This window comes from Rhyacophila brunnea, unplaced genomic scaffold, assembly GCF_057557595.1.
Source record: "Rhyacophila brunnea isolate RB1 unplaced genomic scaffold, BYU_Rbru_1.0 scaffold_115, whole genome shotgun sequence".
NCBI classification, from domain to species: Eukaryota; Metazoa; Arthropoda; class Insecta; order Trichoptera; family Rhyacophilidae; genus Rhyacophila; species Rhyacophila brunnea.
Window position 1 is genome coordinate 953,168 of NW_028232769.1, and position 16,738 is coordinate 969,905.

General features: G+C 24.1%; 1 non-coding gene across 1 annotated transcript; it reads left to right on the top strand.

Annotated features, from left to right (window-relative positions):
- The first annotated feature begins 13,605 nt into the window (after positions 1-13,605).
- On the top strand, positions 13,606-13,677 carry TRNAQ-CUG (transfer RNA glutamine (anticodon CUG)). The gene has a single exon. It is a non-coding gene; the product is annotated as a tRNA-Gln (tRNA).
- The last annotated feature ends 3,061 nt before the right edge of the window (positions 13,678-16,738 follow it).

The following is a 16,738-nucleotide window of genomic DNA, read 5'->3' on the forward strand; positions in this document are numbered from 1 at the left end:
TTTTATCACATCAATAGAAATAGTGCTGATACCAAGAAATCTTACTGCTGTAGAAAGTTAGAGACAGAGAAAACATATTTATTTAGTTCCTAAACTTATTCTAATTTACAAATCCAGAACAATAATTGTATCATATATCATCAAATTGATTGCATGATCACTAAATGCCATAAGTATTTAATAATGGTGTTATGAATGCTAACTGAAGCACAAGCATGCACATAAACAATAGAATTAAAACACCCAAATGTTTATTCTTGTTAGAAGAAGCATCATGGAATATTTACAAATTATGATCTTAAAAAAATTATTAGTAAATCTGCTCTATAGAGCATCTAAAGTTATTTTCGAACATATTTAATTAGCTGAAAATCAAATCTACCTAAATAAATTTGGCCTTAGGTTTTATAGAATTTATGACATAAAATACAATGGTAAATATATTTATACAAGAATAAGGATGTTTTTTAATATAATTCAAATCAAGGATAATATTCAAAATCCAAAGGATAGAGCCATTTTTTTGCATGGGTGATAAAAATCATTTAAGTATTTCGATAGTTTAGGTGAGTTGTTTAGGCTTCTAACATAAAATACTGATCAATAAATATTTTAATCGCTGTAAATAACCGTAGGATTTATGTAAAGAATAGTATTTACACATAATCTAATGTATTTTTCCAATCTATTCTGGTTTAAATCCCTATTTATGCATAAAACATACGAAAAGGGAGTTTTTTCGTTTTAAAGAAAAAAAAATACATCCAGAACTTCTTAATATACCTACGTGACGAATCAAAAATACAAAAAAGACATAATTTATTAGTATACTCACGTGCGAATCAAAAATAAAAAAAGACATAATTTATTAGCAGAAGTAGGCCAATAATATTTTTCTTTAATCGATGTGTCCTAGAATATAAAAATCGATGCAAAGTATATGTTATTTAAATTTTAGATTATAAATTAATTAGTCATTAAGAAACGTTTATTTTTTTTCAAAATGGGTTATTATTCAAAATCATCAATACTTTCATACAAACAATTGATAAAAGAATTTTTGAATGCATATTTCATGATAATAAGCGACTATGTGTCTTTTTAAAATTCTAATATATATCAAAAGAGAGGTAAGGGTTGAAAAGAAAATTAAAAGAATATGCAAGAATAGCTACTTTAAACCATAGAGGTATGCTATAAAAAGACAAATATCGGAAGTTTTATCATTGGAAGCCATATATAAAAAAATTATAATTATATCTTTATTATATATATTAGCCAACTCTGTTTTTTTTTGTTATTTATCTTTTAATTACTAAAAAAAAATACCAGAATTCATTCATATTTTCTAACCGATCAGCAGACATTGCAACTAGCTAGTAGATAAAATTCAATGAGCTGATAAGCTTCTTTAAGCAAAAATTAAAAGAACAACCAAAAGATATCTTGAAGTAAGGAAAATATGAATATGATAAATCCATTGATTATGTTTGAATATAAAATATTATATTCAAAAAAATGGAAATTACGGTATATGCTAAAAAAAATCCTAAATAATATTTGCTGTTGTCATAAATATCGATTCATATATATTAACTGATAAGGAACGTAACTTTTTTATATTCAAATAATATCTGAAAACAAATTAAATTTAGAAAAAAATAAAAAACCATAATTCTTAAAATAAATTCAATTCATTTAACTAAACGGAAAAAATTTTACTGCAGTTTTCGTATTCATTTCGAAGCCAAATCCTCATATCTTCGTGTGTACCTTCAACCTTACAAAAATATTTTTTTAAATCAAATAGATCCAAAAATGTGTCTTTTTTTTTAATATCGGGAAATTTAATGTCGAAAAAAGTAGTAAATATGAAGAAGTCCCGCTCATCTCTAGTTTTAAGCATTATAAGCTGCACCCGAGAATCAAAAATAGAGGTTTCTTTTTGTTTTGATTTCAAAATTGCGTTTTTTAATGAGTTCATAGTTTTACCTGTGTTTAAAACGAAATAACTCTTAGCTTCTGGAATTTTATTTTTATTTTTTTCAATTGGCTCATTCATGATTAGTTTTAATGCAATAAAAAAATAAATGGATCTGGCATCGTTCATTAATTTTTCATTATAAACTTTTAAAAGATCATTCAAGAAACTTTCCTTTCGCTTAAAAAATCTTTGAAGCTTGTCTAAATCAACATTTAATTGTAGCTTTCGCTTATTAGGGACACAAAATTTTGGTTTATTTTTTTTATATTCTTTCTTAAGATCATAAGACTTTTTCGTACCAAATAAACAAGGAAAACAAAAGCATATATGTTCATTAATTGGATTTGTCATTTCTGATATCAGCCCATTATATTCTAGTGATGAATATACACATGTAAGAATGATCATTAAGCGATAACACAATATCATTGAATTTATGATATTTTTGATATATTAAATATAATAAATGATTTTTAAAATGATTGAATATATTTGGTGGTCGCAATACGAGGAAATAATTCGATTAATTTGACATCTTGATTTATGAAAAACATATATTTAATAATGTATAATGTCAAAATAGAGTATTTCAATTTGTTTTGATTTTTGACTTTTATAATACTTAAAAAAGCTTTCTTACTTTTGTTGAATAACATCATATGGTAATTTCATTTCAATAGATTTGGCATTATATGTTCGATGAAAAATGAAACACCTTTTTTTTTAAATTTAGGTGTTTAAAATTACTAGACGAGCTAATGTGTATTTTATTATTTTTGCCAAAAATTTTGTCTAAAAGATATAAGACCGACTTCTTTTTAAATTAACCACACCCGTATTCTAAGCTTCTATCAAAGAAGCCTTCTCTGCAAGATATTTAGGCTAATAAATTATCAAACATATAAAATAGATAAATTAATAGCGCTAAAATTATTAAATTCTTTGAGAAAAGTATCAAATAAATCGAATGTCAGAATCTTGATCATGAAAATTATATTGGATTTTCGGTTTAATTCAGTAGAAATAACTTTAAGTCATAAAATTATTCTTTGAAAAACACCCCAAACTTCAATAACTTAAGTTAAATTTAATAAAATATATATAAACCTTAAAAACCCTTTAGTTAACCACCCCATCAAATTAATTATCTTTATCGTAATAAAATATCCTGCAAGGCCAAATTAATCTATAATAAATATTTTAGACTTGATATTTTGATTTTAAAAAATACATAACCTTTTTTAAATCACATTTTATTTTTTTTCATGTTGATAAAGCTAAATATTCACGATTGATAAAGCGTTTTTAAAAAATATAGCCAACTTTCAAAAATACAGAAAACATCCATATATGAACCAAACTAATCTCTATATGGTATTTTAGTTTCAGAAATATTGTTAAGTTATTATTTTTGATTTTTTATCACGCTAATCGTCATAAACTAAATATAGTTAATTTTTGAAAATTGAAATATCACCAGCTAAAAGTACCTATTTTATCGACATATAATAATTAAAGCTTGGAAACCCGAATTTCTTGGCCTTTGTATTTATTTTTCATTTACGATCGAATATAAAAACATGGAAAAATTATATATATGTAACTTTGACGTTATGAGACACATTAGTAAGTCTATTTAAAGGCAAGAATTTTTTTAATAAAGTTTTGGAAATTCTCTTGAGATGATAAAAGATCACAGACTTTTTTATCTCAAATCATGTTAAATAATGTTCATACGTTTAGAAATTATATAATTAAACCTTAAAACCTTACAATAATTTTGTAAATTTGGCTTTAAAGTATATGTTATCTGTAAATCCAGCAATGAAACACTGACATTATAATTTTTTGTTAATAAAACCGACATTATTCAAGAAATTATAGAATTGACACATTATCTTGAACTACTAAGTTTTGAGCGAAGGAGGGGTATAGATGAAAATATATCAGAGGAAGATATGTGGAAAAGTATAGATAAAGTTTGCACCAATAATTGGTAACACACAATCTGATTTAGAAAATATGAAATTCAAATTAAAAATTAACCCATAAATAAAATAACAGATTATTCAAGAACATCTTATATACAATATAAAAATATTACATTCCTTTATTAACGCATAAATTAAAACAGTTCGTATATTTTGTCCCATCTTTTTTTATTATATTAAATAAAATTAAAATTCAGTCACAACATAATAAAATATATATGTTTATATAAAAAAACGTTTTTATAAATTTTTTTTTATCTGATCCCCTTATTTGTTTATATCGGTTTATATTTCTTTATAAGATTGTAGACACAATTTTTATTCACAAAAGAAAATTCATAAACAAATTTATGGCATATTGCTGTACATCAAATCTTTAATTTAGGGTTAAATTTTGTATATTTATTTTTCAAGTATAGTGTGATATATTTTTCGTCAAATACCATAACTATACTCTTGGCTTTTTCTTCTTCTCTTACATCTTTGATACCTCTCCTCTTATTAGATCTATTAGTCTAAATTTTTTTATAATTTTATACTATTAATTTATACTTCAATTCAGTTTGCTGACTTGGAGTTCTTTAGGTCCCCTCTTACGATACTGTGTTGTCACATCATTTCATGTTACAGCACACGGTATAATATGCGTCAAAATTTTCAAGTTTTTATGTAATTAGCTTTGGTTTATAGTAGTAATGTCGCAAGTTTGCGTCTAAGATACTATTTTATGTGAATATTATGGAATTATCGTCACACAAGTGGTTGATTTTTATTTTAAAATTACTCATTGACAAATAGTGTAGAAAAGTCGCACGATTTGAATTCTGTACTAGATTTAATGGTAGAATTATCGTGTTTTTATAAAATTGAATTTGTATCTTAAATATTAACTAATTTCTCAGATCAGTCTTAAAAAAGACTAGCTTGACCTTCTATTATTTTCCATGATTATATGATATCGCATCTTAAATTTATTAGCGATGTCTTTTATTATTGGCATATATATAGGATGATTTTATATATGCATTCTTAAGCCCAAACCATAGATATTTTTCAATTATCATTTATGAGGACACGTAATCGTCATGGAGAATAAACGCAAAACTTATATCAACATATAAATTAAATTCTTTCTTATTTGGATTATACAAAACTCCGCTTTTTCTATTCGATTGAATCTTATAAGGTAGAAATCTCTATTATAATCCAAGTATTCCGCTTATTTTAATTTGATTAAAACTTGTAAATTTTTGATATTTGTAATCGTATTCACAAATTTTTATAAATAATAACTTATAATATCCTCCTGAGTTTTATCTTATGGTAATGTATTCTTTTAGGGAAGATCGCTTATGAAATTGACCCAGAAAATCTTTCTGTTGTTTTATACCAACTATTCTTTCAATGTATGAATCTTAGATGTAATTCAAAGTTTCATAATGCATTTGAATGATAACCTGGCCAATAATATATTATAAAACCATAATGAATGTACTATACAAAGATACACAATCCGTTTCCCATTTCTAAATTCAGATCACATTATATAGTAAGCAAGTAGAGATTATAATAAAATAAATTTGCAGGTAAAATTTATATAAAGTTAACCATACCAGATAAAGTAGAGGAATACATGACAGTTATCAAGCCTCTTGAAGCACTTGATCAGATATAATTTGAAGAAAGAAGAGCATTAGAGGTGTATAAAGTAAGTGAAGATGAAAAATATGAATCTAAATGTTTTTACATTTCTACCGAAAAATTTAAGAAAAGCAGATGAATTAAAGAGAATAAATAACTTTGTATGATAAATTTTATTTTTACTAGACTAATTTACCCCTATAATGACATGCCAATATTTCGAAATATATTTTTTATATTGGTCATATGTAGAATTAAATTCAATATAAATACCGAAATAACGTATGTTAGAATTACAGACCGCGAATATTTATATACAGAGTCAAAATCATGAATATGACTTGTTTTATCTAATAAAATTTAAGTTTATTTTGCTTTTTCTTGGCAAAAATATGTATTCCTTGATAAAATTGAGCAACAAGTGATACTATTAATATAATAAAATATGATACAATTTTTGATTTTATAAACAAGTTTCCAATAAAAGATTGGATTAGAAACTACCATGCATGATGTATATAAGACTCACTCAATACAACAAGGGTATCTAATATGAACTTATCTTTTGATTTATATAGGCTTTAGCTGATGAAAAATATGGCATTAAAAATAAAATTGAATCAAAATATTTATAATTTAAATTCGTCTTTGCTCTACATTTTTTGATTTTCATATTAATTCTGTGTAAAGTTTTATCAATACCTTTTTCCGATTCGGTTCTGAACTTTAGATTATCGAGTTGAGTGTCTGTGGTATCTACTAAATATATACTGTATAGATGTCAAAAAAAAATTTAGAATGTTAATAAAATCGTTACGAATTCATTACAATTGATTTAAGAAATAAATTGATCTTGGCTTATCTATGTTAATTTTTCTTTTCCTTTTTTTATTGTTTTTATAAAAAAAATACCAAAATTATTATAACTCTTTAGGTTGTCTGTATGGCCTAAAAACTATATCGTATTTTTCTAACAACTTAAGATCTCTTGTTGTTATTTGTTGTGTTTTGCATGCGTATAAATACATAAGACTTAACAGAGAGATGTTTATATGCATTCACATAGAAAAAAAAATATGAATTTAAAACACCTGCATTTATTTTTTTTATAAACTATGGCACAGAATCATAAAAAAATCTTTTTATACAAATTCTTTCCTAGATAAAGGTATAAAATCAAATTTACGATATTATATTATGATGGATGAATTCAATAACACATAATATTTTAATTCGAACTATATTTATTTCTTCAATAAAAAAATGGTTTTATTTTTTTTTATATAAAAACTTAAAAAAGTGTGATGAAAAACACTTAAAATTAAATTTTATAGATGAATTCTGCTATTTTCTCTATGTTTTTTATAAAATCTCTAATGAGCTTATAAATATTATTTATTAGATAAATAACATGTAAAACTTCACTTTTTTTCTGATTTTGATTATTATAATAAAATAATCTACATTTTAATATAATAATCATATAGTTTTGTGTAAAAATAAAAATAAAATGAGGTATCCGTCTAAATTAATGGATTTAATTTTTTTGACGATAAAATTAGTAAAAAAAATACACTATATTGCCGAATATATCTATTTTTTTTATAAAATATTAAAATTTGTTTTTTTTTAGAGTCAAAATTTGTAAATACAAATAATATTTGTCATTATAGATTATATCATGTATCGGTCTATAAACGGTATTTTTGCAGTATAAACTAAAGCATAAAGTCTGCAGTGAGATCTGTTAGAACTAATTCTTTAATATAAGAATATCAAATTTCTAATAATAAACTATATAAAGATTTTTCGTCTTCGAAAATAGGTTTTAATTTATTAAATAATTCGGTAGTTTTCTGTTTAAAATTATCATTTTTCAAAAAACAAGTAGTAAAATGTATTAAATTTCTGAAGTATGTTTTTAGGCTCACTTTAAAGTATAAAAATTCTTAAAAAAAAATATAAGATAAAGCTGAACATGTAAGAGATACGTGTATATAATTCTGCAAAATTAAGGGTATTATAGAGATTTTTATAAATCCTAATAAAAATTGTACAATTTATCGTTTATAAACACTAATATGAATAATATAAAATTAAAAAAGTTATAATAATATGTAACTTATTTATATAACGCTAAAATGTAAATTCATGAAGTCGTAATTCGTGTTTTTAACCTAAGAAAGCAATTAAAAATATACAATAACCGATTTCCGCACGGTAAAAATAAAAATTTTATAAGGATCATTTTGCAGCTTTATAAATCAATTGGAACTAAAATTTCTATAATTAAAATTTAAAAATGTTGTTATAATTATATGTCGAAGTAAATATATCCTATTTAATTGTATAAATGTGCATAGATTGAATGATAATATATGTTTTTATTCTTTTTAAGTTTATATTTTTACATAATATTTAGATTCTAATCTTTTTTTGCAAAATATACATGAAGAATTGTGTCTACACAAACCAAAAGTTTATATAAATATGTAAAACTATGATTATATAGAAAATCTTATTTATATAAGATTTTCCCTAATTTTATAGTTGTAATAAGCCTAAAAAAATGTATTTTTGAAATAATACACAACATTAATCAAAAGAATTACATGATAAATGTTTAATCTTATGTTTCTATTCTTGTTTTGTGTTTTTAATTATATTGTAATATTTATTATTAAAATAAGGTGAATAGGTTTTATATGAGTTGAAAATAATAAAATACACTTTTAGACGAAATATTAACAGAGTGTATGCATTATTTGCGAAAAAGTGCGAAAATATTCGTGTTGTTTCATGTAAACCTTTATACGTTAAACAAAAAAATTTACTGATAGCTCTATTAATATTCAATGCCTTATTGAATCGTTTTTTTGTTTTTATTTTATTTTGTGCATAAATTCAGGTGGTAAATTCTATGGCTTTTCATTCGTACTATAAATGCAAAACCATAATGTTTTACAAGAATTTTAGTCGATTTTAGTTGTAATTTAATATTTTTCAAACCTTTGAATTACATCTAATCATTCGATGTGTATTTAGTATCTAAAGTTGTGGTTATTTTTTGAATTCTTTTAGATTGTGGGATTGAATTTGTTTTTGATATTCAGTACAATTGATCAAATTAAACATTTCAGACATTAAAATTATAGGATTTCTATATATTTTTTTTTATATTGTGTAAATCAAAACAAATGGTTTTTTGAACAAAATTATAAAAAATTATGCATTTTGTTTAACATTCTATTTCATATTAACAAATGATCATTGAGAAATATTTAAATCTTGAGTTTTATAATAAAAAAACTAAATATATAAAATTCCTATCTTTTATTTTGGTAATCTATAATTGCCTTTTTGTAGCCAATAAACATTTAAATTAAAATTTTCTTACATCATAATTAGAAAACATATGATATTTTTTTGATCTTATGAAACGGAATAGGTGTAAAATATTTTGGATCAATAGACAAATCCCTGATTGGTTAAATTAATTAGAATAAAACAAATTTATTTAAAGTTAATATACAAAAATATAAAAATTTTTGATAAAATTATTGAAATACAGTATAGTATTTAAATTAATATAATATTGTAATTAAATACATAGAATTTTATTTTTCGATTTTAATTAAGTGAAGCAGAGCTTCATACGCCTTACATTTATTTTTACAAAAAGCTTGAATATCTTCAACCATTCGTCTATAAGTTCATTTCTTACACCTTTCTCTTTTATATGTAGTAATTGAGCTTTTTGTTCTACGACTCAATATTTTGAGCATGGACTAAACAATCAGGACCATCAAAATAATCTCTTTGTGTATATCGCGGTCCAATAAAATATAATTATAACCTTTTATTTATGTATTTCATATTAAACCCACTCCAATCACTCTCTTATGTTAATCATTAGAGTTTCTTTAGTTTTATTCAGAGCAAATGTCGCGAATCCTTTACTAGATGATTAGGTTGTGTCTACAATAGTCAAAGCTCAGTTCTTATTTATTCGTCACCTTCTTAAATGAGTCTCAACCATATAGTTTTGTATTATTATTTAAGCTTGAATGATGCATCCAGGTCCACACATTCATACTATAGTATTGTATTGATGTTTTATTTTATTTTCTTAACCTCAATGATTAATCTGCTGTTAAATATTTGATTTATGCCAATAATTTTGCAAATTTTTCTTTGAGTGAGGCTTTTGGAATAAAAGAACATAAATTTTAACGATTTCTTGATGTCATTCTAAAATTTCTTTCCATGTATATTTTCAAATGGAATGGTAGTTTGATATTTATCACTAGTGTATATCATAAGCCTATAACTATCACAAATATCTTTTGTAGCTTTTAAAGCCAGCGGAAAACTAGGTTGCGTTCAAAAATTCACATAAATGTATTCGTGACACAGTTTCTTTTCGACAATAAGCTATATTGCTGATTTTCGTTTTTACTTCAGTATTACTTCAAGAATTTTGATTTCAAAAAATCATAACTTTTTTCCAAGATAGCCTTTATTGCATTTTAGACATTTTAGATTATCTTTTACAATGAAAAATTGATATAAAAATATTTTTTTTTATTAAAGATGTATTCTAGAAGATTTTAAAAATTACGAAGTGGATGAAGTAGTAGCTAAATCTGCCCATAAGAAGAATCTCAGTTCTGCTTATCCATCTATAAACAGCTAAAAATTAAATTAACCCATAATTAAAGTTATAAAATTCAAACGATAAAGAAAACCAAAAAAACACATATCACATAACTAAAAATAAGATTAAGAAAAATATATATGTTTATTCAATTTAATTTTCATTAAGTAAAAGTTTGTTTTTTTTAGTACTCAATAGCGAAAATTTCGGCGCAGTATTTGTACTCTTTTTCAAGCCAAATCCTCATATCTTTATGTGTACCTTCATCAACCTTACAAAAATATTTTTTTAAATCAAATCGATCCAAAAATAAGTCTTTCTTTTTGATATCTTGAAATTTCATATCAAAAAAGGTAGTAAATATGAAGAAATCCCGCACATCTCTAGTTTTAAGCATTTTAAGCTGCACTCGAGAATCAAAAATAAATATTTCTTTCTGTTTAGATTTCAAAATAGCGTTTTTTAATGTGTTCATGGTTTTACCTGGATCCAACACGATGTATGTTAAAGCCTCCATGTTCAAAAATCCTTCATATCCACTCGGGTTTTTCATAATTAATTTTAGTATGATAAAAAAATAAATTGATCTGTCATCGTTCATTAGCATTTTATTATAAATTTCTAAAAGATTTATTAAGAAACTTTCATCGTGTTCAAAATATATTTGGATTGTTTCTAGATTAACATTAAATTTTTCATGAATCGGGCTATCTATTCTTGATTTGCTTGTTTTTGTTGATGGCATGAGATCATAAGACTTTTTAACACCACATAAGCATGGAAAGCACCAACATAAGTTTTCATTGGGTAATTTTATCATCTCTGATCTTAGTTCACTATGGTTTAGGGTAGAATTTACATATGAAATAAAATATAAAAAACATAAAATCATCGTTTTGTTTTTTTAGAGTTAATTTATAAGTTAAATTAGAAAAAAATTCCTCAAATAGAAAAATCTGACTTTATCAGGATTTTTTAATATATGGAAATTATATTTTTATTTAGTAATATTTTATTATTATTATAAGAAATCGGGTCACTCCTTTTTTGAAACTTAGCCACAATTTTTAATCCGTAGCAAATATTGTATTTAATTTTAAGGGTGATTGATGAGAATTTAGCTATTTGTAGCCTTAATGCTATAAAATAAATTACAATGTTCAACACATTTGAAATCGAGTTGGAAAAATTATAATTTTTTATAGAAAATGTAATTTCTATAAATAAAGTTATTTTATAGTATCCCTGAATTGGAAAATAAGCAATTTTAATAAAACTAAAAAGGGTAAAGGTATCTATTTTATTCTATAATATTAATTTGATTTTCCTTGGATCATCATATATAGCCTTAATATTTTTTACTATCACTATAAATGAAATCTGTTCCCATAAATATCAATCTAAAATGCTGATATGAATTTTTATGCGCATTTATTTTTTATTAGGGGTATAAAATAGGCTAATATTTGTTTAAATTAATTACTTTTTTATTCGTATCATAAAAACATTGTAATTATGGGTATTTATAGTGGTAATAAAACCAGCCTATATAAACCTATTTGTTTTTTATCAGAATATAAAAACATATGATTATAATTTAATTGCTCATTATACATGTAGCTAGCATAATCATCTAAAATGTAAATACAAACTAATTATTGATTTATAAGATCATAAAAACATTGTAATTGGGTATTTTTTTATGGTGGTAAAACAAATATTCTATGTTTTTTCAAACCTATTTCTTATAGCTCGTAAAACTATTGTATTTAGATTCTAGCTCTTTATGCGTTGGTAATTAATCAGTTAAGATTTAAATAAAAACTAGCTTATGTTTATTTATAACTATTTCTTATAGCTCGTAAAACTATTGTATCTAGATTCTAGCTCTTTATGTGTTGGTAATTAATCAGTTAAGATTTAAATAAAAACCAGCTTATGTTTATTTAAAACAATTTCTTATAGCTCGTAAAACTATTATGTTTAGCTACTAGATCTTTTTTCTATTCGGTAAACTAATTAGTTAAGATTTAAATAAAGCTTGCTTCTATTTACTTAAACCACTTCTTCTTTCGTGAGCATCATAAAACCATATATTTTTAAGTTAATTGTCCTCTATCTATTTAGTTAGAAATGTTAAGTCATTTTTAATCAAGCTGATTTATTTTTTATCTAGGAAATATAAACATTAAACTTAAAATCATTATTTTATATTGAGAAAAAAATATAAAAAAACTTTAGAGAGAGCTAAAACATAAATATATTTGGGGATTTAAAAGATATAAAAAAATTTGATGATATTAAAAAGCATAAGTAGAAATTAAAATTATTTATATGGTATATGGTTATCAACGATAATTTTCTTGATTTAAAAATGAACAGGAATATGTTAAACTTATAAATATAAATCATAATAAACTTGTATATAAAGAAAGCTATAATTATAAATGTTTTTTAAATCGTGTGTAGCATATAAGTGAGGCAAAATATTATTATTTTACTTGCATATATACCGAGAATGTTGGGAAAGATGTAATTTTTTTTTGGTTGTGGATTTTATTTTAAAAATTCATATATCAGTATTTAATCTATAATAATTAAATGCTATTATACGTAATTACAATGATAGTTTATTTAAGCATTAATTTTTACATTTTAGATATATATTTTTTCTTCTTATTAAGTTTTAACTTGTTAGTTATCATTGCTAACTTTTTTTGATACCTTTCACGGTTTCTTCTCTTATGCATCTCTTGTAGATATTTTTTATCATATGATTTATATTTATTTGTAAGTATATTTAATTATGAAGCTAAAAACCATGACATTATGATGTAATTACTTTTTATTTATAAATATTAATCATTTTTGAAGTTAAAACCATAGCATCATGGTGTTACTACTTTCTATATTCAAGCCCAATTCAATTATGAAGTAAAGAATATGGTGTTATCGTGTAATTACGTTTTATTTATAATATTATTCATCTTTGAACTTAAAAACCATTGTTCGCAGTGTAATGAATATTTACCTGTATATATGATTAAGTTGTGAAGCAATAGAAATAACTCGAAGTCACAATAAAATTGTGCATATATTCAAACCATAGGATTTAGGAAAACCTTTGTGATAAATGGGTCTTTAAGAGAGATATCGAAGATGATTTAAGAGGATAAAGCCAAGCGTGTAAATTTGTTTTTCCTAAGGAGTATTAATCACATATTATTTGGAATTAAAATTACAGAATTACCCACAAATAAAGATTACTATGTGATGTTGTTATTTATAAATATGATTTAGTACCGTATTTATAAACTTACAAACAAATTTTTGGTCTTATAGTGTAATGGTTAGCACGCCAGGTTCTGATCCTGGAAATCGGAGTTCGAGTCTCCGTAAGACCTTTTTTGAGCTCTCCACCAAATAGGGAGGAAGGTATTCTACCTACGGTTTTCAAATAAATATTTAAATAAGTTAAAAATGTAAAACGGATATTTCCCTTGTTTTAATTTTATTGACATCTTTATTCATTTTTTCCTTCTTTTTTTATTAGAAGTTCTACTTTGATTTTGAGGAATAATCAATGGTGGAAGGCCCATTTTTAAAGTATCAATATTCGAGGGTGATTCATTCGGGATGGAAACTGGGATTTCATTCTCCTTTTCACCTTTTTCGGGTGATGAAGTAGTTTCACTTTCTGTAGTAATATCTAAATACAAATTATCTTGCTCATCATATCCACCGATATAATCTTCAAGTTCAGTTTCTTTAATAACTTTAATTTTGTTTTTTCTTATACTCTTCCGACCCGTCTCTTTTTTAACTTTTCTGTCATTTCTCGTAAATTTTTTTTTGATTCTATTCCAAATACCATTTTCATTTTCCTTGCTAAAAATATTTTCGAAGCTCTTAACAAAATCTTTTCCCATTTTCTCCCAAAATCTCAACGCAATTCGAAACTCTTCTTTCATGTCGTCGATTTCTTTATCCGCCTGTTTAACAAGATTTTCAATTTTAAATTTAGCCATTATCATATTCTCATCAATAAATCCGACATTCAAGTCTTTTGCTGATATCCCTCGCATTAAATTTCTTCTAACATATTCATCATAATCCTTCACTATTCTTGTAATAAGCCCGCTTGTACTAATCCCTTTAGTCCTCATAGTCGGAATAAATTTCCCTACCTTCTTGACTTCCGCATAAATATCAGAACTTTCATGGCTCTTGTACGGAATTTCATCATGAGCCACAAAATCAATTTCATGCTTCTTTATAAAATCTAGTGAAATGACCCACGGCGCATTTTCAATCACTTGATCAACATAGAGACAATGACGCACTGATTCGTATCGCTCTTTATCTGTAAGAACCGTCTTTCCCTTTAAACGATGTGTATCTTCATCATTCGATACGCCAACCATAAGATATACATCGGGAAAAAGCTCTTTTGCTTGTTTAAGACTCAGAGCGTGTCCGAAATGGAACAGATCATAGATACCGTCACAATAAATTCGAGTCGGTCGGTCGGTAGGAATATCATATTTTTGTATGGGTGATGATCTTTCTTCAAAACCGAATACACCTTCTGTTGGATATTTCGGTAAAATACTCGTATAGTTTTCGGATTTCGTCATTAGCGTGGGGTAATTTCAATAAAACACTATTCTCAAATCAGCTTGGAAAATATAAAAAAGTGATACTGTTTCAAAAAATAAATGTTAATATAAAATGAAACTAAATGCCTTAAAAAATAGATTCGAAATTTTTAAAACCTCATTAGAGCCATCTTTAACATTATTATGAAATCATAGAATAAATTTGAATCATATAATAGTTCTTTTAACTCCATTAAAATCATATTTAATCTTTCTTAAACTTTCTCGAATGAAATCTTATGTCATCTTTAGCATTTTATAGCTACATTATAATCATATTTAATATTATAATTTCATTATTGAATAAATTTGGGACGCTAAGTTAGATATATAACTTTTTGAAATCATATTTAAGTAAATTATAACTTTCTCAAATGAATTTGTATACATCTATATCTTTCTTATAACTTTATTGCCACGTAATAAGTATTATTATAACTTTATAAATGAATTGGGGTGATAAGTCACAAATATGACTTTTTAGGATCATATTTAAGTGAATTATAACTTTCTCACTAGAATTTGTATATCCTTTAAAATTTCTTACAACTTTATTACATCATAATAAATATTGTTATTACTTTACTGAATGCATTGGGGACGATAATTCACAAATATGACTTTTTAGTATCATATTTATGAATTATAACCTTCTCAAACGAATTTGAATAACATAATTAACTTTCTTACAACTTTATTACATCATAATAAATATTATTATGATGTAATAAAACAATTCGGGGCGATAAGTCACATATACAACTTTTTAGGATCATATTTAATCTTTCTTAAACTTTTTCGAATGAATTTGTATACATCTATATCTTTCTTATAACTTTATTGCCACATAATAAGTATTATTATAACTTTATAAATGCATTAGGGACAATAATTCACAAATAAGACTTTTTAGGATCGTATTTAAGTAAATTATAACTTTCTCGAATGAATTTGTATATCATTTAAATTTTCTTACACTTTATTGCATCATATTTAATATTATAATTTCATTATTGAATAAATTTGGGACGCTAAGTTACATATATAACTTTTTGGAATTATATTTAAGTAAATATAACTTTCTCAAATGAATTTGTATACATCTATTACTTTCTTATAACTTTATTGCCACGTAATAAGTATTATTATAACTTTATAAATGAATTGGGGCGATAATCAGATAAGTAACTTTTTGGAATCATATTTGAGTAAATTATAACTTTCCCGAAAGAATTTGTATATCATTAAAATTTTCTTACAACTTTATTGCATCATAATAAATATTATTTCAACTTTATAAGTGAATTCGGGACGATAAGTCACAAATATAACTTTTTAAGATCATATTTAATCTTTCTTATTCTTTCTCGAATGAAATCGTATGTCATTTAAATTTTCTTACAACTTGTTTGCATCATAATAAATATTATTATAACTTTACTAAATGCATTAGGGACGATAATTCACAAATATGACTTTTTAGGATCATATTTAAGTAGATAATAATTTTATTGTGTAAATTGAAATGGTAATAAATCTTTCGAACTTTTTAAAATAATATTTAGTTAGTTCTAACTTTGTTAAATAAATTTGTGATGATTGTATATGTTTAAAATTTATTTCTGTATTGGAATCATATTAAATATTATTATAACTTTGTGTTATGTATTTGTGATTCATGTTTAACATTCCTATAACTTTATCACATAAATTAGTAGATTTAGAAAAAAAAAATATTCCTTATAATTATTGGAATCTCGAAAAAACTCGAATTTCTCGAAAAAAATAATATACAAATTTAAAAGAT